This window comes from Rhineura floridana, chromosome 2 (genome assembly GCF_030035675.1).
Source record: "Rhineura floridana isolate rRhiFlo1 chromosome 2, rRhiFlo1.hap2, whole genome shotgun sequence".
Classification (NCBI taxonomy): domain Eukaryota; kingdom Metazoa; phylum Chordata; class Lepidosauria; order Squamata; family Rhineuridae; genus Rhineura; species Rhineura floridana.
Window position 1 is genome coordinate 153,741,097 of NC_084481.1, and position 15,969 is coordinate 153,757,065.

Consider the following 15,969-nt stretch of genomic DNA (forward strand, 5'->3'; position numbering starts at 1 on the left):
TGATTACATTATATGATTTTATTATTTTAAATTGTCCGCTGTCTTTAACCTATGTTTTATGGTTTTAATTTTTCTCATAGTTTAATTCTTTTTTAATAGTATACTTCTGTATGTTTTAATTGGTGTTGTTTTTAGTTGTAAGCCGCTCTGAGTCCTATTGGAAAAAGGGCGGGGTAGAAATAAAGTTTATGATGATGATGATGATGATGATGATGATGTGTAGGGGAGATAACATGCTTCCCAATGTTACCTGAGTTAAGGTACTTATCCTTTTTTTAAAAAAAATCCTCATTAAAACTGAATTAGTTTTAGTTTTATAGTTCAGGGACAAAATTAGTAACAGTTTGAGAGGTTAAAACACTTGGTGCATCAGTGCAGAAAGAAGTAAATTCACCATAAGCTCTTTCATTGTGCTAGTATAAAGAGTTGTAATGCATATCTGTCCAGTAACATCTATACTGAAAACAGATCTTTAAATCGGTTCAGATGGGCCAAACACTCCTTGGACAAAAATGCTGTCATTTAATATTTGGGCTGTCATATTTCTCTTGTCTAGGGATGGACTAAGCTGGTGTTAAGCTGGTGCCCAGTCACAGGTCTTTTCTATCCTGATTAGGGTGGATTTCCTGAGAGAATGTGCAGAGGTTCTATATTGTAAATATACACATTTTTATGCACTTCTTACATTAACTCGCTTTTACTCACTTTTACATTAAAGATGCATTTTCAGTGCATTTTCCCATAAAACATGCATTTTCTGTGCACTTTTTATGTAAAAAGTTTACATACATTTTTATGTCTATTTTTGCACACCATAACTGCATCATTCAATCCTGAATTAGAGCATAATCCGGCTGGGAATTGCATTCCAGTCTACAAGCAAGTTCAGGAGTCTCTGATTAGGTCAGTCTGCTGCAAAAAGCAGATCAAATGGATTTCTCCTCCATCCCTACTCCTGTCCCTCTTTTTTATTATTAAAAAAAATTGGTTGAAGATTTTATCTTTTTTCTGGTTATACTTACAGAATTGCACAAATGCAGTCTGCTGTAGTTGTGCTTACAAATGAGTAAAAGTGGTAGTACATTTCTTTAAATCTGTGGTTTGTCCTCTTTTATAATTTGCAGATGATACCAAACAAAATATAAAAAAGGCAGTTGCACATTCCTGAACAAAGGTTTTTGGGGGGTTTTACGTCAGAGTGTGTGTGTGTGTGTGTGTGTGTGTAGGATACAATTGGGGACAGTGGCCAAAGCTTCTTAGGAAGGCTCACTTGCCTAGTAACTTAACTATATGTGTTGACTTACACTGCAGTTCAGAAAGCTTCCTGTTAATTTAGCAACTGTTCAGCATGTTTGCTGTCATGAATTACATGGCCAGGTAGGCAAAAATAAGGTGGATCTGGAGATTGCTTTAACTTGTTCTCTTGTTGCAATTGTAAACACTGAAAACCCACGTTTTCACCTAACATTGTGTGTGTAAGGTTGTGTGACCTGATTTGACCACAGTTGCTTTTGTGCTTCGTCCATTGTGCCATTTGGGGATTTTGATTTCCTGCAACATTTTTAGTTTTTGTTTTTAATTTTGCTTTGTATTTCTTTGGCTGTTTTTGGCACAAATCTGCAGCCTTGGTTTTGTGAAATTGAACATTTCTGTGTGTCTTTTTTTAAAAAAAGAAGAGCTAAAGACAGACATTTAACAAAAAAGCTTGTGTGAATGGCAGAAAAGCAAAGCAGGCACTAAAAGGGGGACAAAGAGAAGGACGCAAAGGAGCCTATGGACAGAAACTTTGGCATAGTGTAACCCAATGCTCTATAAATGCAGGGTTGTTTTTTTAATTCCTCAGTGTTTAAGGAAGTAGATAGTTGGATAAAAAGAAACTTTTGGAAGCCCCAAGAGCCCTCTGAGTGCACACTTTGTGCTGTAGTAAGTTACAGTGTAAACTTCCAAGAGGCATGTGGTTGGTAATGTTGATGTGTGTGCGTTGTTGCGTGAAACAGCATACGTTACATTGGAGTTATGTTGAGCAAGAAACATCACAGAGGCATTAGATCAGGTTAAGAGTCTTTACTACAAGACATTATGGCTTAAGGCTTTAAGATTACATGTAGAGTTGCTCCCCCCCCCAGGAGAGAAGTTCTCAGTTCAAAGACATGACACAGAAGACTCTGCTCAACACAGATAGCTGCTAGAACTCTCCCAGTCTATCTTGATGCTACCATGGCAACGGCCTTGGCTGTCCGTTCCCAGACTGGGCAAAGACATAACTCCTTCTGGCTACAGATTTCCAGACTTGCAGACTTGATGGAAAATAAACTCAGTGACAGTACAGTTCAATGGTCAACAATTCCCCCTTTTTCCCATCATGTCTGTAATTCATGACAACAATAACAATAATACATTTCTACAATACATCTTGCAATACAGTTTACGTTTCAGTACAGTTCAGAACATCTCTGTACATTTAGCTAACACTTTATTCAATCAAACTTTGGCTGAACACAAGTCAAATATAACGTATCAGGATCCATTTCAACTTGTTTATGCATACCTGGGCTGGTAATTACCCCCACAGTAAATTTTTCAGGCGGTTTCCCTATGTTTGATCTTGTAGAACATCTTAAAGGCACTAGGGCTTCTGCCCTCTCTGCCCCCCCATTTGTGCTTGTGCTTGGCACAGCGTGCCCAGGATCCTCCATTTCCTCAGCCTTACGTTTCTTCGATCTTCGTTTCCCACAAATGAGCTCATTTAACACATCTCTGAGAGGAATTTGTGTGCCTTCCACTTTTATGTCAAGTTCTGGTTTGAATGTTTGCGCTTGTGTGTCATCTAACCTTGTAAGAATGACTGTTTCCATTTGATCCCAAGGCTTTTCTGAGACTTTAATGCTTCTGCTCAGAACTAATTGCTGTGTTTCTGGCAACCAAATTCTGAAATATGCATTCTGAAATCCCAAAACAAACCCTTGAAGTGCTCTGGGTGCAAGTTTGCCTCTTCTTTTTCCCTGTGAAATGTGGACCCAGCAACGTGCACCGAATTTTTGAATGTGTTGTATTTTCGGCTTTCTGCCAGTGATTTTCTCATAAGGAGACATTCCAAGTGCACTGTGTAATACCCTGTTGTGAATATAATTCGCATAATGAATTGCTTCTCCCCAGAAGGAGTTCCCTAAATTGCAATCCATTAGCATGGCTCTCATTGCTTCCTGAAGCACCCTGTTTTTTCTCTCTGCAGTTCCGTTGGAAAACGGGCTGTAAGGAGCAGTGAAATTCTGGTTTATTCCCTTACTCTCGAGGAAGTCACTCAATGCCTTGCTCGTGAATTCCCCTCCCTGGTCTGAGTGTATCACTTTCACAGTGACGCCATGTTGAGTTTCAATTCTCTTAATGAACAGCTTCAGCTTCTGTTCAGCTTCACTTTTATGCTTGAGCAAATAAAGATTCGTGTATCTAGAGAAATCATCTACCAGTACCATAAAGAATTTCACACCTCCGCGTGAAGCATTTATTGGCCCTGATAAATCAACATGAACTAGCTGGTAGGGAGCTGTTGTGGTTCTCTCAGCCTCCCGGTTAATTGGTGCAATTGTCATTTTCGCTTTATGACATGCATCACAATCCAACATTAACTGTCCACAATTTCTCAAACGCATGTTTTCACTATGCATTGGGGTTTTCTTTATCGTGTCAAAGTTTGCATGCCCCAGCCTTTGATGCCATTCATGGACGCAGCCGTGATGTGTGTGTGCCTCAGCGTTTAACACAGCACACCCTGCTTGACTGCCTTTTATTACAAACTGTGAATCATTAAGGCTTCCCTGCAAGCACACTTCATCCCCCCTCATTACAAAACATTTGTCTTTGTGAAACAATACTGAAAAATCACAACTCACCAGTTTTCTGACTGACAACATATTATGAGACAGTTCTGGTACAAATAAACATTCTGACAGTATTCCAAGTTTATCATATCTCACCAGTCCTCGGGCTTCCACATTCTTCTGCGATCCATCCGCAAGTAAAACAAAGTCCTGCACGTCTTCTGAAGTGTAAAACAAACTCTTGTCTTTAATTAATATATGGCTTGCCCTGCTGTCAAGAATCCAGTTAACAGGTGCTAAAGTTTGTGGCTTCTGTTTACAAACAAAGTTCACACTTCCCTGCTTCAAGCCTCCTTCCCTGGAATTACGCTTGACTGCACAGTCTCTTTGAAGATGCCCACGAGCCCCACAGAAATAACATGATTTCAGCCGCTGCTGCTCCGGCTTGTTTTCCTGTCTGCAGCTGCTTTCTTCTTTCAGCTTGGCTCTTTGCTTTTTCTCAGCACTTTTCGACTCTTGTCTCCGCTGCCATTCCTGGGACAGTTTTTCCTCAATAAATGCAACGTTCAGACCTCTGTCAGGCATGGCTTCGAAAGCCATGACCATATTATTCCAAGTCCCATCGAGTGAAGCCAGGATCAGATAGGTCTTCTGAAGTTCAGAGTGTTCCATGCCTCGATCCTGCAACTCAGCAAATAGGCGTCTGAATTCAGTGAGATGCTCACTCATTTCACACTCACCCGTGAAGCGCATCTGGTACAGCTTCCTTGCCAAACACAATTTAGATCCCGCAGTCTGTTGCACATGTAGGGCCTCCAACACATCCCACATCTGTTTGGCGTTTGTAACATCTCTCACATGTAACAGTTGAGAGTCTGATAGAGCCAGAAGTATAAAAGCTTGCGCCTTCTGATCTCTACGCGTCCAGGCCGCGGTCAGTACTGCCGGAGGGGGTCCATCTATAATGTCCCATAAATCCTCTTTTATCAGCAAAGCCCGCATCCTCAGCTTCCAGCTGGCATAATTCTTTTCCGTCAATCTTTCCATTGGCAAGCCTCCCCCAGACAGGTTTACAGCCATGTTGCTCAAGTCTGTCTGGCACAATCAATCACGCTGCCCTCTGGAACTCCGTCTGCCGTTCAGACCAGCAACCTACTCTTGTGTAACGCGCTGTGGATCTGGGCCCATAACCCTGTTGATGTGTGTGCGTTGTTGCGTGAAACAGCATACGTTACATTGGAGTTAAGTTGAGCAAGAAACATCACAGAGGCATTAGATTAGGTTAAGAGTCTTTACTACAAGACATTATGGCTTAAGGCTTTAAGATTACATGTAGAGTTGCTCCCCCCCCCCCCAGGAGAGAAGTTCTCAGTTCAAAGACATGACACAGAAGACTCTGCTCAACACAGATAGCTGCTAGAACTCTCCCAATCTATCTTGATGCTACCATGGCAACGGCCTTGGCTGTCCGTTCCCAGACTGGGCAAAGACATAACTCCTTCTAGCTACAGATTTCCAGACTTGCAGACTTGATGGAAAATAAACTCAGTGACAGTACAGTTCAATGGTCAACAGGTAACTGTGGGAAATGGGATTCTGGTGGGTCTGAAATACATACCTTTCATTTGAGATACCAGAATATCTAAGACTTTGCCCTGTCAATGTAGGAACAACATTTTCCTGTTCTGTACAGTGGTATTATACTTTCCATTCCACTCAGACTTCAATTTTCTCTGGCCTTTCTGGTATCATCTGTATGGCTCACACTGTTGCCAACAAGTTAGTTCTCCTGTTGCTTTACCCTGCCCATGTCATCTTTCCCTCCCTCTGACATTGACAGATTCCTTTCCTCTTAGATACATGTTTTGGTGTCTCTCCCTCGCAAGAATTTTTTAAAGTTCTGAAACCCCAGAACAGATTTAGAGGGTGTAGGAAGGGGAAAGTCCTGTTATGCAAGAGGAAATCCTTGTGCTGATGGGGTGTGTTCCTTAGTGCTACTTTGAATACAACCCACAGTTTAAGTCCCTGACATCTTCAGGTAGGGCTATTTGCAACACATGTAGACACCTGTATATGGATTTACACATGATCAGAGACATGTGTTTTTCTCTAAGTCACAAAGCTTTGTCTCCATGTGTTTGTTTTCTTAAACAATATGTGCTTTGCGATTTAGAGAAAAACACAGTTCCTTTCCTTCAAAGATCTTCAAAACATCACCCGTATTGAGATATTGCAATATTTCAGTTAGTTACTCCCATTAATTAATCTGTTGAAAGCAGAACAGTCATCTTTACAAAGCCTTTTATTGGTTTGACAAAACTAATTTTAGTATGTGTTTTATGTAGAAGAAATTAATAAAGGGACAAGTGTAGAATGACCTTGGAACAGACTTAACAAGGTTTTAACATGGGTTTAATTTATCCCAAAGAGGCTATGTTTTCCCTGTTTTAAAAAAGACCCCGTTTAATAAGGAAAGAAGAGAGGCTTAGAAAATCAATGGTAAAAGATTCATATCTGTCCAAAGGTTAGAAAGGAAAAATGTCTCTCTTGTCAGCTGGTGGTCTCCACAATTGAACAGAAGGGAAAGAACAGTGCTTTGTAAACACTTTTAGATGCTTCATTTCAAACAGCAGAGACAGAGAGAGAGTGTAATTGTGTCTTGGTGGCAACAGCTATTTCTCTATAAATAGTGACTGCTTCCTGGGGAATCTGTTGTGGTCTGGTCAATACAGCTCTTGTTTTCTGAATCTGTTAAAATTCTTTCAAGATAACACAAGTAGAAGACCTCACACATAGCAGGGAAAAACCACACACATGCACAACCTGCTTTATTATACTTTTGGGTACCACCAATCACGGTGTTTTTTTCTTCTTTCCTTATGTGTATGTACAACGGAAATGTGTTTTCCTATGCACTGCTGAGCATGTTGCAGCATTTAGAAAGGAAAATCAAGAGAACAGACTAGGGTTGTGGCTGTACAAACCATCCTTCACGAACAGGCTGCATTCATTTCTTGCATCCAGCACTCCGAGTGAACTCACAAAGCTAAACTAATATCGTTTTTAGCAACCTTGTAGTTTTTGCCACAATCCGGGGTAGATTGAATTTATTTTAATACAAAGAAAAGAGCATCTGAGTAACTGCAGGCTTTTTCAAAACCATTTTTCACATTTATATTTTCTAGGAACCATCATATTATAGAAATGCCTCATAGCATGTACTCACAGAGAGCTGGAATGATGGACTGTATCTATAGTGCAAGATAGCCAATATGGTGCCCTCCAAATGTTGTGGATTACAACTTCTATCAGCTGCAGCCAGCAGAACCAATGGTTGGGAATGATCCAAGTTGTTGTCTACAGCATCTTGAAGGCACCACAGTAGCTGTCCCTGTTATAGTGACAACATCCTGGTGCACAATGCTTGATTTACAACCAGCATAAACCTGTGAAGTGAGAAGGTTGGTTTGGATGGTTGTGGGTTGGCCCCTAATTACTTGAGTATCCATGTGTCATGTATACCATTTCCTTGGATTAGTGTCAAGTACATGTTGCTAAATTAATGAAGAGGATGGGTAAATATTCCCTAAGATAAATATTTGGTTGTGAAGCAGTAATGAAATATGTTTTTGTCTATCATGATGGAGGAGCCAAGCCAAAATATAGTGATGGAGCTAGAAAGGTGAAGATAATTAGTTGTGCTGAAGTAATAGAGGAGCGTGAAAGGATATTAAAATATCCGGATAAGTGGGGAAATGATTTCTTTGAATGCTGTAATGTTCTATGTAGATGCATCCTTCTCGCACTTTCTTAATAATTTCTTGGCTAGTGAGGTGGTATTATGGTTAATGCTTTGCTCTGCATAGCCCATCTCCCTCTGAGACAGATGTAATTGATAGACTCTTTACTGTCTGCCTTATAGTGCAGCTCAGCTTTTTATTGTATAACAACTTGCATCCAAAGCTCTCACAGCAGTATATGGGGTTAAATAATATAGTCAGGGTTAAATAATTAATAGCAGAGGGAAAAGAAGAAATTAAGAATCAACAACAAGGCATAAGAGAAAAGTTATCTTCTGAGATTTGAAATGAGACAGATAGCAGTGCAGCAGACAGGCAAGGAGACTGTTTCAAGTGGTTGAAGCTGTAGAGGAGAAGATCCTTCCCTTGAATACAGGAGTGGGTGGGAGGAAGAACTAGGCAGGGAAGGGGGGAGCGAGCAACAGTTGAAGGCTTACAGTCTAGTTGAAGAAGTGTAACACAATGTTAAAATGAAGAGGGTTTCAAACTGAAGAAAGAAAGCCCCTTATTAGAAGTTTAGAACTTGAATCTTAATAAAATGAAATGGACAATGAGGCTGAAGATTTGTGGTTATTGATTCCCCACCACCACAGATAGTGATGTTTTTCGTTAAAGGAAAGAGGTCATGGGAAAGACTCGCCAGTCCAGCAGTAAGGAGCATATCAGAGGCTGTTCTCTTACAAGTGATTGCACTACCACAATTACTACTAGATACTACTTGCCATGTGTGAGGCTCATCTGGCAGCAGCTGGAGGCTGCTTTGCATCAAGAGCCTCGGAGATGCCGTATTTGAATAACTCATTAAAATACCTCATTAGGAAGAGCAGCATATTAAGATGGTGGATGCCATCTTAAAAATAATAAGGTAATAAAAACGTATAGTAGCTGTTCTTCCTACTCAACCATTGAGAGAAATGACCTGCTAACTGAGCAGAGCAGAGGGAGCTGTCTCAGCTGGTCCACAGGAGAGGAGACACAAGCAAGCCAGCTTTCAGAGAGCAAGTGAACAGATCAAGCAAACAGGAGTTTGACAAAGGAGCTGTAAAGCCGTGTGCTCTAAGCCATGTGCTCTGAAGGGCTCCATAGCAGCTTGATTGGGAGGGGTGTGGCCTGATAGCTATTGGCTGAAGGGCATGCCCTGAGAACTGCTGAGGGCAACAAGCAGCAGCTGTGTGTGCTGGGACTTTCATTCTGTTTCCTGACTCCTAACTGAGCAGAGCAGAGAGAGCTGTCTCAGCTGGTCCACAGGAGAGGAGATACAAGCAAGCCAGCTTTCAGAGAGCGAGCAAACAGAGCGAGTGAACAGGAGTTTGACAAAAGAGTTTGACAGGGGAGTCAAGGGGGAGGTCCCTAAAAAAATAAAATAAAAATACTAATTCTTCTTGTACAGTGCACCGTATACCAGTGGGCCTCTCAAGTTTATCCTGAAGTAGGACAGGACAAAGCACAAGCCACTCCAAAACAAGTAGTTAGAAAGAAACAAAAGGTAGAAGAGAGTATGAACGGGAAGGATACTCCACTGGTTGTGACCTGCAAGGTGTGTGCCATGTTTGTTTTCTTGCCTGAGAACAACACGGCATACACATGCAACAACTGCAAGCTCGTTGCACTGTTGGAAGAAAAAGTGAGAGGGCTAGAATGGCGGGTGGCCACCTTGAGAACTATAAGAGAAGATGAAGTGTTCTTAGACAGAATGCTGGAACAACAGCAGCAAAGAGAAGTGGAGGTGAAAGAACAACAGCATGTGGTAGCAGAAGAGGAGACTGCTTTAGAGAGGAACAACAAAGGGGAGGAAACTCCATGGGAAAGGGTGACAGTTAGGGGCAGAAGAGCTAGAAGACACCCTTTACCAGTGGAACTATGGAACCGCTTTCATCTACTCGAGGATGAGATTGAAGGACAGCTTGTGGTGGAAGAATTACAGGAGACCCCGTGCAACAACAAGCAAGAGGCTGAAGCTCAATCAAGCAGGAGTAATGAAACCACACCCTACAACAAGAAGAGAAGAATACTAGTAGTGGGAGACTCCCTACTGCGTTGGATCGAAACCCAAGTATGCCAAGAAGATCCGTGGACTCGCCAGGTATGCTGTCTACCAGGAGGATGGATTAGAGATGTGATGGAAGGGTTGCCATCACTCATCAATCCCACTAACAGGTATCCCTTTCTCCTCATCCATGTGGGAACAAATGATACTGCCAAATGGAGCTACGAAAAAATCACATCAGACTTTGAAGCTCTGGGAAGAAAACTGAAGGACTTTGGGGCCCAGATAGTTTTTTTCATCCATCCTTCCAGTACTTGGAAGAGGAGTAGAAAGGGAAAGAAAAATACTCCGTGTGAATGAATGGCTGCAAAGGTGGTGCTGACATGAGAGATTTGGATTCTGGGACCACGGACTATGGTTCATGGAAGATGGACTGCTGGCAAGCGATGGGTTGCATCTCACAAGGACTGGGAAGAATATGTTTGGCCACAGCATGGAGAAGTTCATCAGGACGGATTTAAACTGAATCCTAAGGGGGAGGGAGACGTAAACTTGGTGGTAACGACTGATGAAGGCTTGTGCATAGTAACGGGAACAGAGAGATCGGCTCTAATAGGGCCCAGTAACAGTCCTCAGAAAAATGTAGTCAGGAAGCCAAGCCATAAATCACATAGTCTTCGATGTCTGTATACTAATGTGAAGCACATGGGAAACAAGCAGGAAGAACGTGAACTCTTAATACAGGAGGGTAATTACGACTTGATAGGTATAACTGAAACTTGGTGGGATGACTCCCATGACCGGAAAACAGCAATTGAATGATATAACTTGTTCAAAAAGAGCAGAAGGAATAAAAAGGGAGGTGGAGTCACGCTATATGTTAAAAATATATATACCTGCACAGAAATACAAGAAGATGAGCTTGGTAGCTCCACCGAGAGTATCTGGATTAAAATTAATGGGGCAAGTAACAAAAGGAATGTGGTGCTTGGAGTCTACTACCGACCACCCAATCAAGGAGAAGATAAGAATATAACTTTAGAAAAGCAAATTGCCAATGTTTTGCGAAGGCATGATGTAGTAGTAATGGGGGACTTCAATTATCCTGATATCTGTTGGGAGACAAATTCTGCCAAACACGGCTCCTCCAAGAAATTTCTGACATGTGTTGGAGATAACTTTCTCCTGCAGAAAGTGGAGGAAGCAACCAGACTTGATTCTAACCAATAGAGGTGATTTGGAAGTGGCAGTTACGGGAACTCTGGGGGAAAGTGACCACACCATACTTGAATTCTTGATTTTAACAGAAGCAAAAGCTGAGAGGCCATACACGCACCCTGGACTTCAGGAAAGCTGATTTTAATAAACTCAGAACAATTGTAAGTACTGTTCCATGGCAAGCCACCCTAATGAGAAAAGGAGTCCAAGATGGCTGGGAGTTTCTAAAAAAGAAAATTATAAAAGTGCAATGGCAAGCAATTCCAACAAGGAAAAAAGGGGGGAAAACAGAAAAGAAGCCAATGTGGCTTCACAAAACGCTTAGAGATGACCTGAAAACAAAAAAGGACACATACAGGAAGTGGAAAGAAGGCCAGACCACAAAGGAAGAGTACAGGCAGGTATCATGGAATTGCAGGGATGGCGTCAGGAAGGCTAAAGCTGAGAATGAGCTGACATTAGCGAGAGATGCTAAAAGCAACAAAAAAGCTTTCTTCAGGTACGTCCATAGTAAAAGACAGAGAAAAGAAATGGTGGCACAGGTACTCAATGAGGATGGCAAAATGATAACAGATGACAAAGAAAAAGCAGAAGTGCTCAATTCCTACTTTGGCTCAGTCTTCTCCCAAAAAAAGGTCTATGACCCTCCTGGGAAACATGAAGTAGAAGGGGCAGGATTGGAGCTTGAGATTGATAGACAAATGGTCAAGGAATACCTAATCACTTTGAACGAGTTCATATTGGCAGGGCCCGATAAACTGCATCCTAGAGTATTGAAGGAACTGGCTGAAGAACTCTCAGAACCACTGTCTATTATATTTGCAAACTCATGGAGGACTGGTGAAGTGCCAGATGACTGGAGGAGAGCTAATGTTGTCCCTATCTTCAAAAAGGGCAAAAAGGAGGAACCGGGGAACTACAGACCAGTCAGCCTAACATCAATCCCTGGAAAAACTCTGGAGCAGATTGTAAAGCAGTCAGTCTGTAAGCAGCTTGAAAACAAAGCAGTGATTACTAGGAGCCAACATGAATTTATGAAGAACAAATCCTGCCAAACCAATCTTACCTCGTTTTTTGATTGGGTTACCTCCCTTGTAGACTGTGGGAATGCTGTGGACATAATATATCTCAACTTCAGCAAAGCTTTTGACAAAGTGCCCCATGATGTTCTGATTAGCAAGCTAGCTAAATGTGGGCTGGATGGAACAACTATCAGGTGGATCCACAGTTGGCTCCAGAATCGTACTCAAAGAGTGCTTATCAATGGTTCCTTCTCCAACTGGGCGGAAGTAACGAGTGGGGTACCACAGGGGTCGGTCCTGGGCCCAGTGCTCTTCAACATTTTTAATAACAACTTGGATGAGCAGGTACAGAGCATGCTTATCAAATTTGCAGATGATACAAAATTGGGGGGCACAGCTAATACCGTGGAAGACAGAAACAGAGCTGAAAACAACAGAATGAAATTCAACAGGGATAAATGCAAAGTTCTTCACTTAGGAAAAGAAACCAAATGCAGTTACAGGATGGGGAATACTTGGCTCAGCAATACGACATGTGAGAAGGGTCTTGGAATTGTCGTTGATCACAAGCTGAATATGAGCCAACAGTGCAGTGTGGCTGCAAAAAAGGCAAATGCTATATTAGGCTGCATTAACAGAAGTATAGTTTCCAAATCGTGTGAAGTATTAGTTCCCCTCTGTTCAGCACTGGTTAGGTCTCATCTTGAGTACTGCATCTAGCTCTGGTCTCCACACATCAAGAAGGATGCAGATAAACTGGAACAGGTTCAGAGGAGGGCAACAAGGATGATCAGGGGACTGGAAACCAAGCCCTATGGGGAGAGACTGAACCAACTGGGCATGTTTAGCCTGGAGAAGAGAAGACTGAGGGGAGATATGATAGCACTCTTCAAGTACATGAAAGGTTGTCACACAGAGGAGGGCCAGGATCTCTTCTCGATCATCCCAGGGTGCAGGACACAGAGTGCAGATTTCGACTGAACATCAGAAAAAACTTCCTAGCTGTTAGAGCCATACGACAATAGAACCAATTACCTAGAGAGGTAGAGGGCTCTCCGACACTGGAGGCATTCAAGAGGCGGCTGGACAGCCATCTATTGGGAATGCTTTGATTTGGATTCCTGCATTGAGCAGGGGGTTGGACTTGATGGCCTTATAGGCCCCTTCCAACTCTACTATTCTATGATTCTATGACCTTCCCCACATCACATTGGTGGCCTGTAAATGATGCAAAATCCTGCCTTTCAGCAAGCTTATAACAGCTATGTGGCAGGGAGATGATTGAAAGATATGTCTTCTCCCAACTTAGTTCTGCCTTGATGAGAATAGCAATATCTGTTGAACTTGTCATTGCTATGTAACAAATATGGGCACAAATGTACTTTTCAGTGCCAAAACCTATAATCTTAGTAGTGTCTTATAGTCTAACTTGTCTATACAGGAGAGGGTGGCATCTAGGGGAATCTGACAGTTTGAATGTCTGTAACACTCCAGTCCAGTGGCAGAAACTTCAGGAAGAGCATATGGACGCCAACAGGCAAATAATCTATAGCACTCTATAGCTTCCTTCTCCCGGCTGTGATTATCCAGTTAGCTTAAAATTGGAATCACTAGCCTGAGCTTTGGCACTCCTTGATTTTCTTTTATGTGTTCCTCACTTTGCCTAAATGTCAGTGAAGACTTCTGTTGTCTGCAAGAATAATTTAACCTCTAAAGGCAACATACTAGTCCTGGGCTCAGCTCAGATAAGCCTTTTTTCTTGGCAGTACTAAATGTACCTGAACTTGTAGTTGTCATACCTGAGCCTCATTCCACATAGCTGGCAGTGGCAGCTGCTAATCTCTAACAGCAGTTGGCTGGGAAAGAAAACTCTCTCCTCTCTTCTTGCAGCCCCAACATCTTCCTTCCCTCTATGATATTCCAAGCACAAGGGGTGGGGGAGAGCAAATGAGAGGGTGTGGAGAAAGGGTTCTCCCCTGCTGCTGCAGCAACCATCCGAAACAGGTGGGAGGAGGATCCACCTGTCCCTATTTTCTCCTCTGCCCCTGAGTAGTGCTTCTCCAGCTCAGCTTGTATTCCAATCTGGAAGGGGCCCAATTTGAAATAAAAGTGTGCATTACAAGTATATGCACATTTGTATGCTGACTTAGGTGATCATGAGGTTCAACATCACTATAAAATACTACAGCTGTTTAGCCAAGTAGTTTGTGCCTGGAGGGTAGCACCTAGAGAGGCCATCTTAGCCTAACACCCACCTGTAATAAAAGAGAGAAACACGCTTGGTCAGTAGTACCTATTTTTAGACTTCTTTAATGTTTTTATTTCTTTATAAGCTGACAATGAGCTGTATGACTTTTGTTACTAACTCTCTTCCCCATCTCCCTCCCACCTTTGTCCAGATATTTGGAACAAAGTAAAATGTTATACTGATGAAAGGGAATGAGTTCTTTTTCTGGCAAATAAACACAATCCCAGCTCTGGGCTTTGTTTTCGGTCAAATCTCATAAAAATCACAAACACAAATCTCAAACATTTCCTTTGGGATCGTGACTGTCAAAATAAAGGTTTCACTTTATATTCAAATGACTCTTTTGTTCCAGTACTGGTCAAAGGAAGCCAATTGGGACTGTTACCAACTGTGATATTAGTTTCAAAGTCTGTGCTTAGGAAACAGACAAGCATCAATAAAAAGTCTGGGCGGCTGTCTCCACAGGATGGGAGCCCGTGTGGGTAAACGATGCAAAAGAAGGGAAGGGAAATGCAAATGCTTGAGCACATGCAGGGGCACCTCCTAACCCGGAGGTCCCCGATGGCACTGGCATATTTCTTCAGGGAGAAGCTCCATCCGGTCTAACTAATAAGCATTTCCATTTGAAGGTAACGTGGCCTCTTCATATTGAAGCTGTTCACGATGTAGCTTCAATAAAGAGCTCTGCAAATCCTATGAGGTCTGCCGAATTTCCAATAATTTTAGTAATAAAGCTCCAGGGCAGACCATATAAAAAGTAAAATAGCCCCCTGTGTGTTTGCAGCATATATTGAATTACTGAGGAGTCGTTAACTCTGCTGTTGGTGTTCATTCTGTTTATCACTATTTGGTTTACATACATGCTATAGAAACAGGTGATGTGGGGGCTTTTTTCACCAGTCTTGTTAAAATGTGTTCTGTTATCCTTCTGACATGACTAAGAGGGATCTAGAAAGATTGTTCTAGCAGTAGCTACAGAGGGCACCCTTATGAGAAACAGTTTTGGGCAAACTCCCATCACTTTGATTCAGATTCAGCTCAGTGTACTCTCAGCCTTTTGAGTAGGAAAATGGCCTGATCTGGGCCCCAGACACAAGCATTCTAGAGGATTGTCAGGTTTATCATCTATAGATTTGTAGGAATTCAAAATATCCTTAATTGTTTTGAAATATTTTTATTTAATTAGTAAATGTAGTTAAATCTTAAGAGAGCCAATGTGGTGTAGTGGTTAAGGTGTTGGACTACAGCCTGCGAGACCTGGGTTCGAATCCCCACATAGCCATGAAGCTTGCTGGGTGACCTTGGGCCAGTCACTGCCTCTCATCCTCATGAAAACCCTATTCATAGGGTTGCCATAAGTCGGAATCGACTTGAAGGCAGTACATTTATATTTTTAGTTAAATCTTGCATAACAATATAAAAAACAACCACCTAAGAAACCAGGTCAGCAATTTAAAACCAAAACATTATGTGCTACATACAGAAAAAGCCAGTCAGACCTGCTTGAATGTTGTTGGCTAATTCAGACTTGGCAGAGAAAGTGAGATTTTAAAAAATGTATGGGAATGTTAACTTCTTTAGAATCTGTTCCTCTCCAATGGAAAATAAAAGCAGGACAAATACAATTCACTTAGTTTTTTATTGATATACAGTGCCTTGCAAAAGTACTCAGACCCCTGACCAATGCTCTCATGTTACTGAATTACAAATGGTACGTTGTAATCTCGTTCTGTATGATATTTTATTCTGAAACACTGAAGCTCAAAATCAATTATTGTAAGGTGATATTGGTTTTATGTTGGGAAATGTTTGTAAGAAACATAAAAAACTGAAACATATTCCTTGCATAAGTATTCAAACTCCCTATTAATATTTG

General features: G+C 41.8%; 1 protein-coding gene across 8 annotated transcripts in view; it reads left to right on the top strand.

Annotated features, from left to right (window-relative positions):
- Positions 1 to 15,969, top strand: part of TSPAN18 (tetraspanin 18) — a 302,190-nt gene that overhangs the window by 274,642 nt on the left and 11,579 nt on the right. The gene's annotated exons all lie outside the window — the stretch shown is intronic.